Source organism: Mastomys coucha, unplaced genomic scaffold (genome assembly GCF_008632895.1).
Source record: "Mastomys coucha isolate ucsf_1 unplaced genomic scaffold, UCSF_Mcou_1 pScaffold21, whole genome shotgun sequence".
NCBI classification, from domain to species: Eukaryota; Metazoa; Chordata; class Mammalia; order Rodentia; family Muridae; genus Mastomys; species Mastomys coucha.
The window spans coordinates 134170524-134176523 of record NW_022196904.1 but is presented as its reverse complement, the minus strand read 5'-3'; positions in this window follow the sequence as shown (position 1 = coordinate 134176523).

Genomic DNA, 6000 nt, shown 5'->3' with positions numbered 1-6000 from the left:
TTGTCCTTTCTTTATTTATGTTTGCTTGTGTGAGAGCAGGTTTCTCTTCATAGCCCTGCTTGTCCTAGAACTCACTCTGTAGACCAGGCTGGTTTTGAACTCAGATCTGCTTGTAGTATATAGGTAAGTGGAAGTCACAGAAAGACCCTGGCTGGTGTTCTCAGGAATGCTGTCAACTTCCTTTGAGATGGGGTCTTTCACTGATCCAATGACAGGCTGCCCAACAGAGAGCCCTTAGCATCCCCCTGACTGCATGCCACCACGCCTGGCCTTTCTGGGTGGGCTCTGGCATTGAGCTCAGGTTCTCATACTTGCCTTGCAACCACTTCACCTGCCAAGGCACGTCCTAAGCCTAATTTTACTTTTCAAAATTTTTCATGCAATTATGAGGGGTGGGGAAGTCTGCCTAAAATCAGCATTTGGCATTGTGAGGTACAGATGGAGGTCTATTGACTCTGACTGCCACCACAGACATTCCCCTCACAACTGAGGAATCCCAAGTTCAGATATCATTGTTACCCCAAATGGATTCTTAGAGGAGGCGGAGAGAAATATACAACAGCAGTGTGTAATATTACACAACAACGAACATGTAAGAACATAGTTCTTACACCCATAGGAGTGACTCTGAGAGATGTGATGAAGGAGGAAAAGGTAAAATATACACACAAAGAGACACAGACAGACAGACACATGCACAGACACACAGATATACAAACATACAGACACACACACAGAGAAACACAGACAGACATAGAAATACAGACACACATATATACCACACAGACACACACAGAAACATAGATACACACATACCATATATATAGACACACATACACAAAGAAACACACAGACACAGACACACACCACACAGACACACACACACACTACAAACACACACATCACACACAGACACACAAAAACACAAAGACACAGACACATACACATACAGACACACACACCACACACACAAGAAAGAAAGAGAAAGAGCATAAAGATGAAAGGCTCTCTAGAGAGGTGTGTCTGGGCTGTTAAACTACAAAGCAAGCAGCAGTGAAAGGGGCAGAGGAAGGCTCCCTGGGGCAGGGAGGCCAGGCTGGGGTCAGGAAGGGCACAGGGTGTGGGGCTCTGGGGTGACCAGGACCTTCCTGGTGTTGGCTGCTGTTGTCCTGTGGGCATCTGCTTTAAGATGACTCTCAGAGTCCCCCTCTGTGCTGTCACCCTGTGCTTTCTCCTTCCTTCTCAGTGTCCTGAATACTGGGTGAGCACGGATGGGCGGGGCCAGTACTTTCCACTTGGATGTTAATAGATTGGAGACCATCACCAAGCTTTGCAGGGCTATGGCTTGACAGCTGGCCTCTAATTCCCACCTCCAAACAACTCTGAAGAATGTCATTTATGGTCCTTGGTCACACCTGGAGGTCTGAATCCAAGGAGGGGCGCCTCTTTCCTGGCCATGTTGCTCTGAGCAGTGCAGGACAGTGGCCATGCTTGCTCTGGCCTTTGGTGCCAAATGACTGGGCCACTGGGACTCTGAGGTTGTCCTGGGTGAGGAACTGCTGTCCTTCCGGGGTGCTACAGGCTGACTCTAAAGCACTCAAGGCCACCCACCTGTCACCAGGAACAGAGTCACAATCTCAAGAAGGTTCAGAGGCCCAGAAGCAGCCCAGCAGTGACAGCAGCTATGGACACTGAGGGCCAATTCATAGGGGGCTGCTACTTTTCTGAGGTGTGGCATTCCACAGGGCGATGGCCTCAGGGGCCCCTGGGTTGGTCTTGGGCTTTGAATGGGTCAGAGGTTGGGAGTAGGCTTAGATTTCAGAAGCAGACATCAGAGGGACCACGCAGGCACCTTCCAGGGGCTGAGTGGCCTCTGCAGAGTCAGCGATGGGTGTGACCCTGTACACTACTAGAGTGGGTGCTAGCTGACACCTGCCTACCCACCAGCACTGGGCACCAACACCAGGTGAGACTGTCACCTTCTGTCCCACAGGGATCACAGCCTCAGGTTTCTTCTGCCACTTACCTACAATGTCAGGGCTGCCTGGAGTTTATACTGCACAGGGAGCCTATCTGGCATCAGGAGGAAGGGTTCTGCACTTCCCATGGGGAGGGAACTGAGGCTGAGGCAAGACCAACCCACCAAAGGGCAGGCAGGGCCGGGAACCAAGTGCTTTGGTCTTCTTTGAGTTCATCCACAGAAAGAACCTGTGGGGATTCTCCAAGGGACACAGTCTGGGATGTGGCTCCTCCTAGGATGGCTTCTGGTGCCGTGTGTTTATTTTATGTAATGTTTATTTCTTTTCGCTATCGGGAGTCCCACCAAAGGCACAACACCACTGACATAATCCGCAGCCCTCTTTCCATTTTATTTGATGCAGTCTTACTAAGTAGTCCAGGCTAACCCTGAACTCATTCCATAGGCCCACACACATGTTCCATCCTCCTGCCTCAGCTTCCTCAATAGCTGAGATAATATAGCCTGCTGGTTGTGTTAAAGGAGCCTCAAGTTGGGTGTTCATCCCTAGCCAGCTCAGTGGTCACATGACCCCTTCCTCAGTTGCCTGATAGGCCACCTGCTGTAGTGGTCAACTCACAGAGGCTGGTGCCAGATGGATCCATGCAAAAGAACTTCTTGTTCCTGTGGGCAGCCTCGCCTGGTCCTGTGGGTCATGCCCAGGGGAATGGAGACACCATGAATTCTGTGTGACACATCACTGTCTGCTCCTGCCTGCCTCCTGTGGGGGAGGGGCACACTGTAAGATCTGACAGCCCCCAAAATCACCATAGTTGATAAGAGAGCTGCAGAGAGGGGCTGGAGAGATGGCTCAGTCGTTTAAGAGCACTGACTGCTCTTCTAGAAGACACGGGTTCAATTCCCCACACCTACATGACAGCTCATGACTATCTGTAACCCCAAGATCTGACACCCTCACACTGACATACATGCAGGCAAAACCACCAATGCACAGAAAATAAAAGCAAAAATATTAGAGAGAGAATAAGAGAGCGGGGGTGGAGAGGCAGGTGTGGGGAGCGGAGGAGGAGGGCCAGCACAGCACAGGCCTTTTAGCATGGTAGACACTAGCCCGAAGAGAGGGGAATGGACAGCTCTGAAGTCTTGCCCACTGCCACAGCATCTGTCCTGCAGGGAAGAAAGCAGCTTGCTCTGGGCTCACGGCATGTTGAACAGTGGGAAAGCTGGACAGAAGCCAGGAGTCCTTGTGCAGGCCACAACCTGCACAGCTGTTACAAGGCCTGCCTGCCTGAACAGATGTGTGGGATCTTGCCTGCCTATGTGCAGGCATACAAATGCAGACTGTTCAGAGACACACACATGCACATACACATGCACATATACACACACTCACACAATCTTGTGCTTGGGTCCAGGATGAGGGTAGATAGACAATGGAAGGCCTGGAAGTTTCCTGGGCCAATTAAATCTGATAAATCTCCCTAGAGCACTTGGCTCTTAACCTTCCTAATGCCAGGACTCTAATACAGTTCCTCACGTTGTGGTGACCTCAACCATAAACTTATTTCATTGCTCCTTCATAACTGTAATTATGTTATGTAACTACTGTTATGAATCGTAAATATCTGATATGAAAGGTAGCTGATATGTCACCCCCAAAGGGACTGCAACCCACAGGTTGAGAAATGCTGTCCTAGAGCCTGGCCTGGGGCCTGGGAGAGCCAGCTGCCTACCTAGGAGCTGGGTCTAGCTGTCCCTAGGACTGTGGAGGCTATAGCTGATCCTATTGTCAAAGCATTGGTAGGCTTGCCCAGGTCCCAGCAGCAGGCAGAAGTGTTTTGGGCCCAGTGTTTCCGAGTTGCCTCTGGCTGGGCTGCACCCTGCAGAACCCAGGACATGGAGGCACAGGAGGACCTAACATAGAAGTTTGTCTACCACTGCATACCCTGGCACTGTCCAGTGAGCCACTGCCCTGAGTTCCTCCAGTCTCAATCTCCACAGTCGGGTTTACGAGCTGAGGTCAGAGGTCATCCTGACATCTATGCCAGGCTAGAGGGCTGACCTTTTTGTGACCAAGTCAGAGGAGCCCTGGGATCCCAGTGAGGAACTTCAGACTCCTTGGCCACCATCTGAAACACTGCTTGAGGGTTGATCCTAATCGCCCCTAATTTAGGGAACAAATGGCCAATTAAGGAACCATTTGAGAGTCAGAGAAGCAGAAGGCTAGTAAGGAGACAGTCAGACTCGGATACAGCCACCCCCACCATCACATGGTCCAGCTGGGTGGAGGGCACAGCCTCCTCTCCTGACATCAAGGAATGGGGAGGGGGTACCCTTGGGGTCACTAAAGTCCCCATGACAACATCACCCGAGGGCCCTGAAGCTCGTATAGCTTCTTGATTCTGCCTCTGACACAGTGATAGAGATGTCCATTTAAGGTCCACACTGGGCACTTGGCAGGCAACAACTGAGGTCCTTGAGTAACTTTAGTATGTGCAGGGCTGGGGCTGGAAGGCGGCAAAGAAGAACTGAACAAGCAGGTACACAGATGCAGGGCTGGAGCAATGACTACAGCAGAAGTGTGAGGACCCAATCCCAGTGCTCAGCTTTCACATAAAGGCAGATGTGGTAGCTTGTGTCTGTAATCCCAGGTCTTGCATAGCAAGATGGAGGCAGAGACAGGAGACTCCCCAGAAGATGGTGAGTCTGCTGGATAAGACAAGGAGATCTGAGAAAGGACTGACCACCCCAAAACAGGTCCCTTTGAGGCAGACTCTATAAGTCCTTCAGGCCCTCCCCAAGGCTTTATCTTAAGTGCACCTCTGTTCTTGGGTCAGATGTGCACTGTGGACAGGTGACCTTTGGAGACATTCCTGCCTCCTCACTGATCTGTGAGGTCCTCCGTGGTGGGATAACCCTTCTCCATCTAATGTCTCTGGCTGGGCCCAAGAGACATTGGCCCCTGTAGTTCCTGCTGAACCAATGGATAGGAACCTGCTGTCCACCGAGGTCTGTCTTAAGATTGATACAAACTGGTGAGGCAAGAGGCTAGCTGGAGTAAAGTCTCTTTTCTCCTGGCAGCCTCCTAGCTTCCTCAGCACCCAGGCAGGGATGTGAGGAAGGACCCTTACAGGAATCCCCACACCAGCTCACAACGGTCTGTAACTCCAGTCCCGAGGGATCCTACAGCTTCTGAAAGCATAGACCTACATGCAAGCAAAACACACATATAAAATAAAATAAACAGAAAGAAAAAGATGAGAGGAGAGAGAGAGTGAAAGAGAGAGAATGAGAGAGAGAAGGAGGGAGGGAGAGAGAGAGGGAGGGAGAGAAAGAGAGAGAAAGCTGTCTTAGGCACTGCTGCATTGCTTGAAGGCGAAGAATGGGGACTTTTCATGGACTTTGGTGGCAGAGCCTCAACAGAGGAATTCCAAACCAGTGACCTTTGCAGGAACATGCCACTCCTCAGCTGCCCAGGACTCTGCAGACCTCCTCCCCTGTGGCCTCTCCATTCCTAGACCATGTGTTTCTCCAGCCCTGGCATCTGAGGACAGCTTCAACCAGGGGTCCTGCTGAGGACCGTGGCTCTCCTTCCTGAAGGATGAGATGAAGTGATGACCAATATTACCTCTTTGCCCTGACTCTGCTGCTCACTCTTACCTAACCCGAAGGAGGCTTGGGAGGGCCTGTGACCAAATCTGCAGGTGGGCAGGCAGAACACACTAAGTAGCAATAACCAGACCTTGAGAAGTCATAGACTTTGCTTTGATTTCATGGCCAGTCTTTTGTGGTATTTGCAGGGTGGTCAGTGTTTTTCTGATTTCTTGCTACATGGCCTGCCTCCCCCCAAGCTTGGCTCTAGACACCCACCTTGGGATTGGGGAGATAGTTTACTCAGTAATGCGCTTGCCACACATCTTTGGATCCCCTGAACCCATGTAAGAAGCTGGGAGCGATGGCACACACCTGAATTCAGCACTGGGGAGGTGGAGGCAGGGGGATTCCTGGAGCTCACTGGCCAG